The sequence below is a fragment of the Pinus tabuliformis genome, chromosome 9 (genome assembly GCF_031772625.1).
Source record: "Pinus tabuliformis cultivar Carrire ecotype Pingquan chromosome 9, CPIR1, whole genome shotgun sequence".
In the NCBI taxonomy this organism is placed as follows: Eukaryota; Viridiplantae; Streptophyta; class Pinopsida; order Pinales; family Pinaceae; genus Pinus; species Pinus tabuliformis.
Window position 1 is genome coordinate 1,941,417,688 of NC_142307.1, and position 15,441 is coordinate 1,941,433,128.

The following is a 15,441-nucleotide window of genomic DNA, read 5'->3' on the forward strand; positions in this document are numbered from 1 at the left end:
CATCAACTATTGGATCAAGGAGAACTTGAGAGGACTGTTGCAACTTGTCATAAATTGGTACCAATGAGGCTACATGATTTTCTACAAAATCTTCATGTTCCACACTTTCGGCTGCATTTTCAAACTGAATGTTTCTTGTAACGGTGATTATGGACTGAAAAAAGGTTCTATATTACAAACAACATTCTCAACAACTTCAAGATAAGGTTGTCGAATTCTTAAAACATGCTTATTTTCTTCTTTGGTAATCTTATAGTTTGCTCTTATTATTTCGAAAGAAGAGAAACACAGAGGTAAGGAGTCTTGGTCAATAACTTCATTGTCTTCTCCGTGCTCAACATCAAAACTGAAAGATTGTTGATTCCTAATCTTAGGGAAGTTTTCTCTCGGTAATTGAAATGAAGTAAAACATAAAGGCAAAGACCTTTCACCTGATTTGAAACTTTTTGGATTCTCTTCATTGCTGTCATGATTGATATGCATAGGCTGAGTGCCACATCTGAGCTATTGTAATAAAACTTCTTCCTCCCAAAAATATGTCATTGATTGCCTTGTAGAGTCAGCTTCTATTTCAACAACATAATCATCATCATACTCATCATACTTGGGTAACTCATCATTATAAGTAATGACATCAAACATACACATTAGATCAGCATATTAATCCTCCACGGGTTGATCTATAGATCCATTTTCATGACTATCCATAAATGAATACATAAAACAATTATTTTCTGATCTATGGTAACTGAAATTAGCAGCAAAATGATTAGGGTCAACAACCTCTTCTTCTTCTGCAATAAGTGGGACATGGTGTTTTTGAACATCAAGTTTATCTCTCATGGTGATCTTTTGCATCATTTCTTCCATTGTGCTTACCAAAATGTCGAGCTTCACTTCTGAAGATGTCAGGTGTTCCTTTTCTATGTTCTCCCTCGCTTCTTCTTTCAACTTTGACCTTTTGACCAACAGATTAGCTTCCATGGCTATTGCATTATCCTACCTTTCTACTAGTGTGGTAGTGTTCATTTATCTCAATTGAAATTCCATTTACAGATCAAAGGCATTCGAGTAGTGTAAGAGAGCTAAATCGAGTGGCAGTTTGATATCAACAGGGATTGAATGGTATACTTGATTGAACCTGGCTGAAAAGTGTTGCATTGTTTCTCCTGGTTGTCTTTCCAACTGATTATATTCTTCTAAAATCAGAAAAGGATTCCTCTTTATCACACATCTATCAAGGAAGACTTTCACAAACTGATGAAAATTGAAAATGCTTGCAGCTGGCAAGTTCTTGAACCATTTCTTGGCTTTGCCTTGCAAAGATAAAGAAAAAATCTTGATACTAACATCATCTTCTTCAACCTCAAAAAGGTCGAGAAAATTTTCAAAACTCTGAATGTGTTTTTCTGCAGTAATGTTACCATATTCTCCATCAAACCCAGGAAGATATTTGTAATAATTTTCAGGGAAATCATGGAGTATAAGAGGTAAGATGAGTGACTTGTATCTATATGGAATTTTACAAGGTGTAGGAGTATGTACAGAAGCTATAGGATTATTCTTGATCTCTTGAGGCTCATCAAGTTGAAGATGGTCATCATAAGATTCAAAAGAAGGGTCTTGACCAAGATCAAAGGTGTATGGAGAATTTGTATTCACAATCTTCAAAGGAAAGGAATCAAATGCGGGTCTGGGATCTTTTCTCAAATACAGTATACTCTAGAAAACCTTCTTGACATTCTCAAGAAAAGAGAAGAAATAATTTACAATAAAGAACATGAAGTCTTGGATGAAAGTCCAATTTGAATACCTGATCTTCCCATATTGTCCTTTCATTTTTCTGTTGGTAAGGTTCATCCTCTAGTGGAGTCTTTGAAATAAATTTGAAATTGATTTGGATTCACCAAGTGAATGATTTTAGCCTTCAAATGTGTCTGATCGTTGTCCACCATCAGCAAATCAGATTTGATTCTTTTCATTATTTCTCGAGGAAGATATGATCTCTTGTTTCCCTAGCAATGGTGCCAAAATGCTATCCTCCACAATGTCCCAGGCTGAGAGGAGATCGACAGAGGTAACCACAGACCAAGCTTTCAGTTTGGTAGCTAGCCCTACGAAACCAGAGAGGACTCTCTCTATGATCACAGCCAATGAATTGACTGGAAAAGGAATATATGCTAAGATAGGTATACTAGGCTCAGATAGGATTTGAAATTTTTTAGGGTCTGATGTTGGATAAGGGAGAAAGACCAGGTAGTTAGATCAAAGCATCAAAGGGTTACAGCAGCAAAGATATGGAGGAGCAAGGTAGCAATAATTATGTGATGGATTTAGGGTTTGTCGGTGTAGTGTAGTGTTCAGAAGAAGCTAAAGGTCTTAATGAGCATGAAACATGAATTCATTAAGCAAGAAAGAAAGTAACACATAATGATTTTTCCATCAAAACAGAGCTTAATATAAAGAATTATGTTTATAAACTATAAGGAAAACCATTGAAGAGTTGATGAATGGAAAGAGAAGATGAATATATTTCATATAAAGCTACAACATAGAAAAAACATCACAAACTTACTGCACATGAATTCCTAGATAATAGCTGCAAACTGTATCCTTTGATTTCCATAAAATGTCCAAGTACAAACTATAATAGTTCTCTCCTCTCAAGTCCAACCTCTTCTATGACTAATAAAATGATACATAAAGACCAAAACAACATCTCCCTACTCTCAAGGGTCGAATCCATGACTTGCGGAGTTGTTCCTCAAAGGTATCAACCAAAATCCTAATGACTAGGGAGGTTAAAAAAAACCCTCCATATAATAAAATTGATTCATTTGACCAAAACAAAAGACTTACTAGCATGTATCTACCTCATTTGACTTTCATCTAGAATAATTACATCTCAGTTACATGATTACATGCTCAATTACATATTTACATAGGTAAAAAGTCAAATCAGGTCAAACTGTAGATGAAATTCATCCTCCTCGAAAAAACGCAACGAATGTGTAAAAAGCGTAGCGTGGCCTAGGAAAAGCGTAGCGTGAGATTGCAAGCTACTTTTGGAGGCCTTCCTGAACTCCAAATTGAGCTCATAATAGCTCATTGGAAATATATTTATGTATTCTAGACAATTGAGTCATCAAGAACTGAAAAATACAAAGCAGATCCCCTCAAAAATCAATTCTCCCAAGACTGGTCAAAAAGTGTAGCGTGGCCTCCAAAAATAGGGCAGAAAGGTGTTTTTTAGGTGGTTTTTGGGCATTTCCACCCTATAAAATTTGATGAATTGGGCTGAAATGTGTCCAAAGTTGATTTAGGGGTCAAAATATATCCAAAAATGTATATTTTTTTCCATTTGGAGCTCTCCAAAAAAATCACAGCATGGCCCACGCTATGCTTTTGGCAAGGTGACTGTGCCAAAAATTGCCAAATTTCTATGAAAATAGGGCTGAAAGGTGGAACGATATATTTCTAATAATAAAGAGTTTTGGAAACATGAGAGAGGTTTTTGTTATTTGGTATGTTAGGAGAACAATCGCCTCCATTTTTCAAAAATAGTTTTCCATTTGTTCAAAATCTAAGTTTGAAGTTGGTCACTTAAAATTGGAAAAGCGCAACGTGCTCACAGCAAAAGCGCAGCAAAACATTTGGAGAGTGATTTGAGGGCCTTCCCTTGCTCCAAATTCAGATCTTGATATCTCATTGGAAATATGTGGATTTCTATTTATCATTTGACTCATCAAGAAATTCATTTGGACACTCCATGACAGAGAAAAATGAATTTTCCCAAGAGTACTCCCAAAAGTGCAACATGTTAGAAAATTATATATTACGGAGCAATGGAACACATAAAATAAGGCAGAAATATAAACACAGAAAATGCATAAAACAAGAGAGACATAGATATACATGGTTCACCCAGTTTGGGCTACGTCCACGGCGAAATAGCCAGTCCTTCTTTTATTATATTATCTAGCAAACTGAAGAGATACAACCTACAACAGATCCGTTGTAACAACCTCTTCGCTCTCACTCTCCTCTCTCTTCCTCGCTCATAATACAGATATACATAGACGTAATACAATTCCCTCATATATAGTGAGGGGTTTCCTTCTAGGGAAAAAAACCCTAAATTAAACTTAACTTCTACCGTCAGATCATCCCCCTAATGAACGACCCAGATTGACTAGAAATTACGCAATTTTACATCTATTTTTAGCTTCGGGGGCGTTGCCCCCGTACACACCCCACCCCCCGCGTGGAGGGGTGTACAGTCTTCCTGGGGTATACATCCAACTGAGACCTTTGAATACAGAAGATAATCAGGCTCCACACCCAACAATCTCCCACTTGGAGACTGATTATAGCAACTCCACCACTGCTTCATTTGCTAGACAATGACTCCACTTTGGACCTGGTTGTTTCTCATCTTCTTCATCATACTTGAAGACCAATTGAAACTGAGCAGATTCTCAGTTTCTCCCTGGTTACAACTTTTGTTAACATATCTACAGGATTCTGGCTAGTGTGTATCTTTTCCAACTTCAACTGTCCATCTTCCAACGCTGACCGTATGAAATGGTACTTGAGCTATATATGCTTAGTCTTGGAATGAAATGCAGAGTTCTTTGCAAGATGTATGGCACTCTGGCTGTCATTGTATAACCTACCCAACTCCTGCTTCTTACCTAATTCATCCAAAAACCTTTGTAACCAAATCATTTCTTTACTATCCTCTGTAGCAGCAACATACTTTTGTTTTGTTGTTGAGAGTGCAACAACACTTTGTAGTTTTGAGACCCAACTGACAGCTGGTCCACCTACAGTAAAAACATACCCTGTTGTGCTCCTCCTGTTATCTCTATCACTTGCCATATCTGCATCAACATATACCTGTAGAGAAATGTTTGAACCACCAAAGCATAATGCTTGGTTTGTGGTACCTCTCAAATACCTAAGAATCCAATTCATTGCCATCCAATGTTCTTTTCCTAGATTGTTCATGTACCTGCTTACAACTCCCACTGCATGTGCAATATCAGGCCTTGTGCAGACCATTGCATACATTAAGCTTCCAACTACTGATGCATATGGAACTTTAGACATATGAGCCATTTCTTCCTGAGTCTTAGGACACTCCTCCTTACTTAATTTGAAATGGCTAGCCAAAGGTATACTAACTGGTTTTGCATTCTGCATATTAAACCTTTTAAACACCTTTTCTATGTACTCACTTTGAGACAATGTTAATTTGCGATTCTTCATGTCTCTAGTTATTCTCATACCAAGGATTTGTTTTGCAGCACCCAAATCCTTCATTGCAAATGAGTTTGCCAATTTCCTTTTGAGCACATTTATTTCCTGCATGTTAGAACTTGCAACAAGCATGTCATCTACATACAATAACAATATAATATAGCTACCATCATTTTTCCTTTTGAGATAAACACAATGATCAGAGTGACACCTAGTATAACCTTATTCAGACATAAACCTATCAAATTTTAGATACCACTGCCTTGGAGCCTGTTTTAAGCCATACAAGCTCTTCTTCAACCTGCACACTAGTTTCTCCTTCCCTTTTACCTCATATCCTTGTGGCTGTTGCATATATATCTCTTCCTCCAAATCCCCATGGAGAAAGGTTGTCTTTACATCTAACTGCTCAAGATGCAAATCTTCAGCTACTACTAGACTTAGAATAGTTCTGATTGAAGTCATTTTCACAACAGGAGAAAATATCTCATCAAATTCTATACCCTTTTTCTGTGCAAACCCTTTTACCACAAGTCTAGCTTTATACCTTTTTCTACCTTCCTTCAACTTGTAAACCCATTTATTCTGCAATGTTGTTTTACCTGCAGGAAACCTGACTAAGTCCCAAGTCTGGTTATGTGCTAAGGAGTCCATCTCTTCTTTCATGGCTTGCTCCCACTTCTTCCTGGTTTCTACCTGCATTGCTTCTTCATAACATTCTGGTTCACCAGAATCAGTCAACAATACCTAATATAATGAAGAAGAGTATCGTTCAAGGGGTCTACTTATCCTGGTAGATCTTTTGACAACTTTCAGGTGTTTGAAGTGCTTGTTGCTGTTGTGGTTGTTGTTCTGGCTGTTGATCATTATGATTTTCAGGCACCATCACTTTTCCTATGATATCGTCAAGCACTATGTATTCTCTGCTTTCTTTTTCCTGTTTCTTTTCCTGCAATTGATCCTTATACAAAACCTTTTCATTGAATATGACATCTCTGCTCCTAATGATTTTTTGTTTTTCATAATCATAAAAGCGATAACCAAAATCATTAACACCATATCCAATAAAGGTACATTTCTTTGATTTTGCCTCAAGCTTTGTTCTATTTTCTTTGTTAATGTGGACAAAGGCTTCACAACCAAAAGTCTTTAAAAAAAAGTAGTTTACCTTTTTAGCTGTCCATGCCTCCTCTGGAATACCACCATCCAAAGAACTTGAAGGCCCTCTGTTTATTAGATAAACAGCAGCATCTACAACATCTGCCCAAAATTGTAAAGGCAATCCTGAATGCAATCTCATGCACCTTGCATGCTCCACGATTGTCCTATTCATCCTTTCTGACACACCATTTTCTTGTGGTGTTCCTGGAACTGTCTTCTCTCTACGAATTCCATTCTCTGAACAGTACCTATCAAACTCTTTGCTGCAATATTCACCTCCATTATCTGATCTGAGACACTTCAACCTTTTTCCTATCTCATTTTCAACCAAAGCTTTCCATTTCTTGAAAGTATCAAATACATCAAATTTATTTCGAATACAATAAATCCAGGTTTTTCTGGTTGCATCATCAATAAAAGTAACATAATAACAAGAGCCACCAAGAGATGATACCTGAGCAAGTCCCCATACATCTGTATGCACAAGCTCTAATTTTTTGCTCTTCTTTTCTTTCCCAACTCTAAGGAATCTGACTCTCTTCTGTTTTCCATAAACACAATTCTCACAGAATTTTAAATCAACATGCTTCAAACCTGGCAACAAATTTCTTAAGTGAAGAATCTGCATCTCCTTCTCACTCATGTGCCCAAGCCTATGATGCCACAATGGCGTATCTTCTCCTATAGAGGTTAAAGCATTAACAGAATTATAAATACCATTGCATAAGTACAATGTACCAACCTTTTCTCCTTTCGCTATTGCCAGGGATCCTTTTAGTGACCTTCCAGGTTTTATCTATGAAAGTAGTTACGCAACCTTCACCTCCCAACTGACCTGTTGAAATTAGATTTTTCTTCAGATCTGGAACATGACTTACCTCCTTCAATAGCCATTGATATCCATTCTGCTGTTTTATGAAAAGTGTACCCATTCCAACGATTTTATAGGGTTTATCATCACCCAATTGAACCTGTCCAAAATCTCCTTGAACATAATCATGAAAATGTTTCTTATCAGGTGTGGCATGGAATGAGGCCCCTGAATCTACCACCCAAACATCAATAATATTTTCTAATGAAAGAATCAAAACATCTTGGAACACATCACCTGTTACATTCACTTCATGATTATTTTCTTGCTGCGCATCTCCTTCTTTTCCCTTCCGAGACTTGCAATATTTCTTCAGGTGTCCTTTCTTCCTGCATTTCTAGCACACTATCCCCGATCTGGACTTGGATCTGCCTTTTCTTGACTTACTGCGATATCCTGGGCTCTTTCCTCTTTCCATTTTTCTTCCCCTAGTCTCTGCAGTCAAAGCATTACCTGATGTCTCACCGGAACTTTTCTGTCGCATTTCCTCGCTAAGGATTGCACCGACAACATCATCAAAATTTAAAGTACTATATCCAGAGACAGAGTTACTAATGGCCATAACTAAACCATTCCAATTTTCTGGCAATGAGCACTGAAATAACAAAGCCCTAACTTCATCATCAAAATTTACCCCTACAGAACTTAACTGACTTGTAACTATATTAAAATCATTTAAATGGTCTGCAACAGATCCACCTTCTGACATCTTCATATTAAATAAACGCTTCCTAAGAAATACCTTATTTGAGGCCGAGGGTTTTTCATATAGTTTCGCCAATGTTGACATTAAACCCTATGTTGTCGTTTCCTTTGAAATATTAAACACTATCGATGCCGCTAAGCATAACTGTATTGTTCCAAGTGCCTTTCTATCAAGAATATTCCATTTTGTGTCCATCATACTCGTCAGATTCTTTGTCTTTCTGCTCAATGGTAGGTACAGATCTCTCTGATATAGATAATTTTCCATCTACATCTTCCACAGCTGGTAGTTTTGGCTGTTAAATTTTTTGACCCTAAACCTACCATCTTCCACCATTGCTCCCACTCGAACCAAGAACCCTTCTCTCTCCTGCAATTTTATCAGTCAAATAGACCTTCGACTCTGATACCAGTTGTTAGGAAATTATATATTAAGGAGCAATGGAACACATAAAATATTGTAGAAATATAAACACAGAAAACACATAAAACAAGAGAAACACAAATATACGTGGTTCACCCAATTTGGGCTACATCCATGGAGAAACAACCAGTCCTTCTTTTATTATATTATCTAGCAAACTGAAGAGATACAACCTACAACAGATCCGCTATAACACCCTCTTCGCTCTCAATCTCCTCTCTCTTCCTCACTCAGAATACATATATACATAGACGCAATACAATTCCCTCATATATAGTGAGGGGTTGCCTTCTAGGGCAAAAAACCCTAAATTAAACATAACTTCTACCATCAGATCATCCGCCTAATGAACAACCCAGATTGACTAGAAATTACTAGACTTTTACAAGGCAATTTTACATCTATTTTTAGCTTCAGGGGCACTGCCCCCAAACCCCTACCGGGGGACCGCTGGCCCCCGGACCCCCCAGCCGGGGGGGATCGGCCCCCCCGAACCCCTGCGGGGGGGGACAAGTCCCCCTCGTGTGGAGGGGTGTACAGTCTTCCTGGGGTATACATCTGGCTGAGACCTTTGAATACAGAAGATAATCAGGCTCCACACCCAACACAACAACTCTCGTGTAGAAAAAATATTTTGGAAATTTCTCCACAATAATAACACTTGTGTATAAAGTGAAGGAATTTCTCTCCAATATTCATTATCCTTGTGGCTGTTGCTATGATGTTATTTGATATAGTGAATGTCACCCCTGCAATTGTGACTTTGTAGTTCATAAGATGTGTGGCAAACAAACTAGTCAACTTAGCATGACATTTGACTTTTTTCAACTTGCTCACAAAACTCAAGACACCCTACATGCTGAAAACATTTCTTGGAGAGTGGTGAGGACATCAACTCTTGTGTATTGAGGATTTCATACCTTACCATTTGCACACCCTTGTTGTAATGCCTCCTTTCCTTCTCCATTCTAAACTTGTGAGTGCAAACCCTAGAGGGAAAAATAGGGGAAGGGAATGAGGGAATAGGATGAAGGGGTTAGGGAGTAGGAATAGGTGTAGGAAAAATTTATGAGATAGGGAAGGGTGTGAGGGAGTGTTAGGAAGTGATAGGGAGTGAAATGAGTGGGGGAGATGGGTTGTAGAATTTATACACAGGCCCAAGGTATTAGGCTACCAAAAATGCAGCATAGGGGTAGGGTTTGGTTTTAGGGATTTAGGGAGTATGAGTGTGGGGTATTAGGGCCTTTAGGGAATATATATGAGTGTGTAAGAGGGCAGGGAGATGAAAATGAGAGGAAATAAGGGGTTTGAGGGTTTAAAAACTAGGAATGAAGAGTGCTACAGAAAATCGTAGCATAGGGGTAAAAGAGGAGGTTTACACCATAGAAAATATGAAATAAATTGATTGGAAAGGATGTGAGCCTTCAACTTACTTTATTAACAATTTTGGAGGCTTGATTTTCCCTTGAAAACCCTTGGAAATTCACATGATGACCCTTGAAGAAAAGTGCAACGTTCATAGGGAAAAGCACAGCGTTCACTACAAAAAACGCAGCGTGCAGGGAAAAGCGCAACTAAATGGCATAAAAACGTAGTGAAAGAGTTGGAACTCAATTTTTGGAATGTCTTTTTCCCTATAAATGGTGAGGAAGTGATTGATGATGAGAGAGATATTCTTTAGCAATGAAATAAATGAGAGAAATGGAACAATGATGGTCTTGTATAGCTTGTAAAGTCGATTCATTTCATAGAAATGGGGTCGCTCACACTATGCCTTTCTCACTTTTGCATTGGATACCATGTAGCTTAGGAACCTTTGAAAATAGCTTGAGATTATGTGAAACCTATTACAAAATATTCATTTGAAATAAAACCTTTTTGAACCAATTTGTATCACTACTCCTTTACATGCCAAATTTATTAATGGAATGAGAAATTCAATGATTGAAACCCTAGTGACCTAATGGATGATAGTGAGCTAGATGAAGACCATGATAATGGAACTAAGATGACCATAAATCTTTTCAAAGATGGCACATCCAAATGTATGATGACAGTGACCAAAACATGGCAATTTGTAAAGGAGTAATTGACAACCTAGACACACTAGCCAGTGACCAAAGTTTTTGAATGGAAGACTTAGTGAAATGATAAAAAATTGACCTTAAAACCTAATGGAAATTATGAAAGAGAACATTTGATCACTGGTGGCAGGAAAAACTAATTGACACTAACATAATGCACCAGCGGCATTTATGAGATTAATGGATGATGTACTACGCCCTTTTATAGATTCATTTGTTATTGTCTATTTGGATGATATACTGGTATATAGTGCTACCTGGGAGGAGCATATTTCACATTTGACGTAGGTGCTGGAAACATTGAAGAAGCACCAGATGCTAGAAAATCTCAAGAAGTGTGAGTTTGCGCAGCAATCCTTAATGTATTTGGGATATGTGATTGGTGGAGGAGAATTTAAGATAGATCCTTCCAAGATGGAGGCCATCATGAAATGGTCGGTGCCTACTAATGTTACTGAGGTTAGGAATTTCATTGGAGCAGCACAGTACTTGAGGAAATTCATAGCCTCGTTTTCAGTGGTAGCAACACTGCTCCTTTCCATAACAGCAAGTGGCAAGGGTTTCCAGTGGGAAAAATTGCAGCAAAAGGCTTTCAATGAGTTAAAGAAGAAGATCACTAAAGCACCAATTCTAGCATTACCAAACTTGCAATGACCCTTTGAAGTGGAGACAGATGCAAGTGGGTATGCTATGGGAGTTGTCTTGATGCAAGGAGGAAGACCTATTTGCTACCATTTTGAAGTATTTCATCAGGTGGTTCTTAACTACCCTACCTAAGATAAGGAGCTCTATGCCATGGTGCAAGATGTGAAGAAGTGGAAGCACTATGTCATGGGAAAGGAGACAATAATCCACACAGATCACGAGTTGTTGAAATATGTACAAGCCTAGACTAAGCTACAACAGACCAGGAATTACAAGTGGATGTGGTTTTTATAGCAGTTTCATTTGGTGATCAAGTATAAGAAGGGCAACACAAACAAGTTGGTTGATATTCTTTCAATGCCACCCACATCAAAGATTACAACTTTGGGGACTCTTATGCACATGGAGCCATTCACCCATGATGCATACAAAGAGGCATATTCAGAAGATGAGGACTTCAAGGAGGTGTATCAATAGTTGCAGAGTCAGAGTCATGTGCACGATGGCAACAACACCATTGACTACCATCTCCAAGATGGGTTACTCTACAGGCTGGATAAGCTATGTGTTCCTAAAGGTGAGCGTTTGCAGCTGATTAGAGAGGCTCACACCTCCAAGGTTGCAGGGCACTTTGGTGTAGGGAATATCGTGGCTAACTTACAGAGGTATTTGTATTGGCCCAAGATGCAAGAACAAGTAGCTAGGTTCATAAGAGGATGCATGCTTTGTTGTACCAGCAAGCCTAGCAATAGGAAACAGGGTATGTATCATCCCTTACTTGTACCTACTCATCCTTAGGAAAGCATTTCCATGGACTTTGTGGGCGGTTTAACGACAACCAGGAAGAGACATGACTACCTATTTGTGGTAGTTGATAGGTTCATCAAGATGTGTGTTCTGATGCCATGTAAAAAGAACATCAACAAACAAGAAGAAAAAAAATTGTTCTTTGGACAGGTCTGGGTACACTTTGGGATACCAAGGACCATAATTTTAGATAGGGATACAATATTTCTCAGTGCATTCTGGAATACATTGTGGGAGAAGATGGACACGAAGTTGAAGAGATCTACAACATTCCATCCATAGACAGATGGGCATAAAGAAGTAGTCAACAGGAATTTGGTCCAGCTTTTGAGGGGTTACAACCAGAAGCATCCTAAGACTTGGAATGAAAATATGGTATATATACAACATTCTTATAATAGAGCAGTCCACACTTTTACAGGAAAGGCCCCATTTGAAACTTGTTTTGGCTATGTTCCACCTTCACCTTAGGATATTGCATATGGGCAAAAAGGGTGAAGGAAGACATTCGAGGAGATGCTTTGAGGGCTAAAAAATTTATAGAGAAGATTGGGCAGATCCATTTATAGGTATAGGAAACACTACAGAAGTTACAGGTGAAGTATAAGGCCAGGCATGACCAGCACATAACAGAGAAATCATTCAAGGTGGGAGACAGAGTATGACTATAGTTGAACAAGAAGAGGTTACACGAGCCTGGTAAGAAAATCAAGGCTCTAAGGTATGGTCCCTTTGAGATACTAGAAAGGGTGGGTGATAATGCCTATCGACTCAGTTTACCACCATATATGCACATTTACTCAGTTGTAAATGTAGATAATTTGAAACTATATGAGCCTTCCATGCTAGATCAGGAAGAGGAACATGTCCTACCTTCTATGGAGGATTTGGCACCAAACGCTCAAGAAGAGTTGACAAAAGATACAATTTTGTAGAAGAGGTCCAGAACTACAAGACAAGGGCAACAAGACCTTTGGCAGATTGGGTTGAAGGGACAACTTCTAAGCAAAGCTAAAAGGTCCACTAGAGAGAAGGCGGAGGAAAAATTTCCTCACCTCATTCAGTAAAAGCTTTTGGGGACCAAAAGCCTCCAAAAATGGGGAGGTGTGATCCGAATTGAATCATTATATTGTTTTTCATCCATATCAATGCATTTGGAGTGGAAAAAGTGGAATAATCAGCTCACGGGATCATTTTTACCGGCAGGATCCAGTTTGGCGAAACAGGGTCTGAAACCTTCCAAGAGCATTTTGAGGCATAAAATGGCGTTTTTTGAAGGTAACACTTTTCCACATATGCGTAGCACCTTTTTGTGATATTCTACACACAAAGAGCTTTTCAACAGCGCAAGAAACATGTCAATCAGAGTCTGTATGCAAAAGTTATGCCACTCAGAAGTTGACCTTCCTGTTTTCACACCTATAGTTTGGCAGGATGCCACATCAGCCCCCATTATTCATGGAAAAGAGGCTAGCCACGTGTTTTTGATGTAAAGGGCTCTATAAGAGTCTATTTTATAACTCTAGCTAAGAGCTGATGTAGTCAAACTTAACCACTAGTAGGCTATCGGGCTGTGTTATAACTGGGCCACTAAGGGGAAGAGGCATTCCATTCTTTTGAGAGAATTTTGGTCCACAGTTGAGCAAAGATAGCCAGGAGAGATAGGAGATAGAGCACACAAAGAGGATCTCTGCACTGTAGCAACCCAAGGGCCACATACATTACTTGTTTGTATCTGCAGCCATATTTCCAGACAGTGAAAGAGAGCGAAGCGACCTCGCCTTTCATCTGGGTTTTCTCCCGAAAGGGTTTCCTAGAGAGAATATCTTGTGTATTATGTTTGTGTGAGCTCATTTTTCCATTCTCTACTTTTTTGCTTGATTTACTTTTACATGCATGCACTAATTAAAGTTAATTTTATAGATATAGAAATTAAATAAAATTGTAATAATGTAGAATCTCAGATTTTTAATATAATATTATCAGATTCGTTGTGATGAACTGTCCAGTGGAATATCCATGGTAGTTTACGAATCATTTGGTATCAGAGTGTATTTCTTAGGCTATTTTGTGGAGATTGCAGGCATCTAGATCGGCAAGGCCAAAAATCATAAAACCTTAATCATGGGCGGCGAATCTGTAAATGAACCTCGTGATCCTTTAGAGGTGAGGTTTTCACGGCTCAAAGAACAAGTCACAGACATAAACCACAATGTCAAGCTCCTCGTGGTGGCCCTAAGTAATAATTTGGGGATATTTGGAGAAGAAGGGGGTTCAAATGTAGAGGAAAAATGAGAAGGGGGATCGGGAGATCGGGAAGACACAGATAGCCAGCCAAAGAAATATCCAGGAAAAGATTGACTGAGTTCGAGTTTTGTGAACCAATCCCTGTTTAAATTGGAGGAGCCATACCATGGAGAGATCGACGATCTAAATCTAAACCATTGGTTGCAGCAACTAGAAGTTTATTTCAGTGTCCATCAAATCGAGAAGGGCAGAAGATCTCATTTGCATTGTTGAAATTGGAGGGCCATGCACTGACTTGGTGGTAGAGCCACACAGAAACCCTGAGGTTGGAGGGAGAACCTCCAGTGACTAAGTGGGAGGATTTCAAAACCCTCATTAAGTCACAATTTTATCCCATTAGGTATGTGGAAGACTAGTGGATCCGGTGGCATTAATTCAGGCAAAATTCAGGCCAAAGCGTGCAGGAGTACACCACAGAATTCAAAAAGATGGTTATAATGTTGGGTATCTCTCCAAAGAACCTAGATGTACTCCTCAAGTATTTGGGGGGTCTGCACCGCCATCTGCGTGAACAAGTGATGTTGTTTAAGCCCAAAGCGGTGGACAAGGCTTGTGTACAAGCACAGTACCTAGAGAACATAGGCCTGAAAAGAGCGCAATCAGGTGGATCGAAACAAAAGGAGCAACAAGACACTTCTAAGGATGGTAAGAAGAAGCAAAAAGGGGGAAAAGTTAAAAATACGGCAACCACAGCACACCAATGCAAATATCCTAGCAACCATTGCAACATTGATGGCCATACAGAGGGGAAATGTTGGAAGTTGCATCCAGAGCTAAACCCGAAGAACAAGAAGAAAGATAATAAGAAGATGAATCTCATGGAAACTTATTTGAGAAACCAAGTTCAAAGCAACTCAGACATGGATGAGAAGATCATCTATACATTAGTGCAGAAGGAGGTGAATCTAAGTAGCCTTCAGCAACAGGAAGAGAAAGAAATGACCGAACTCTTCCATGTAAAGGTACAGGTCAAGAAGATGAAGATTGATGCTCTGTTTGACTCAGGATTGCAAGCAAATCTCATTGCAACAGATCTAATCCAGAAGTTGGGTTTGGAAGTTCATGATCATCCAAACCCATATCCACTCGGATGGGTACATAATGATGTAGAGATGAAAGTAACAAAATAGTGTAAAATTAGATTTGTTATCAATGCTAATTTTATTGATGAAGTA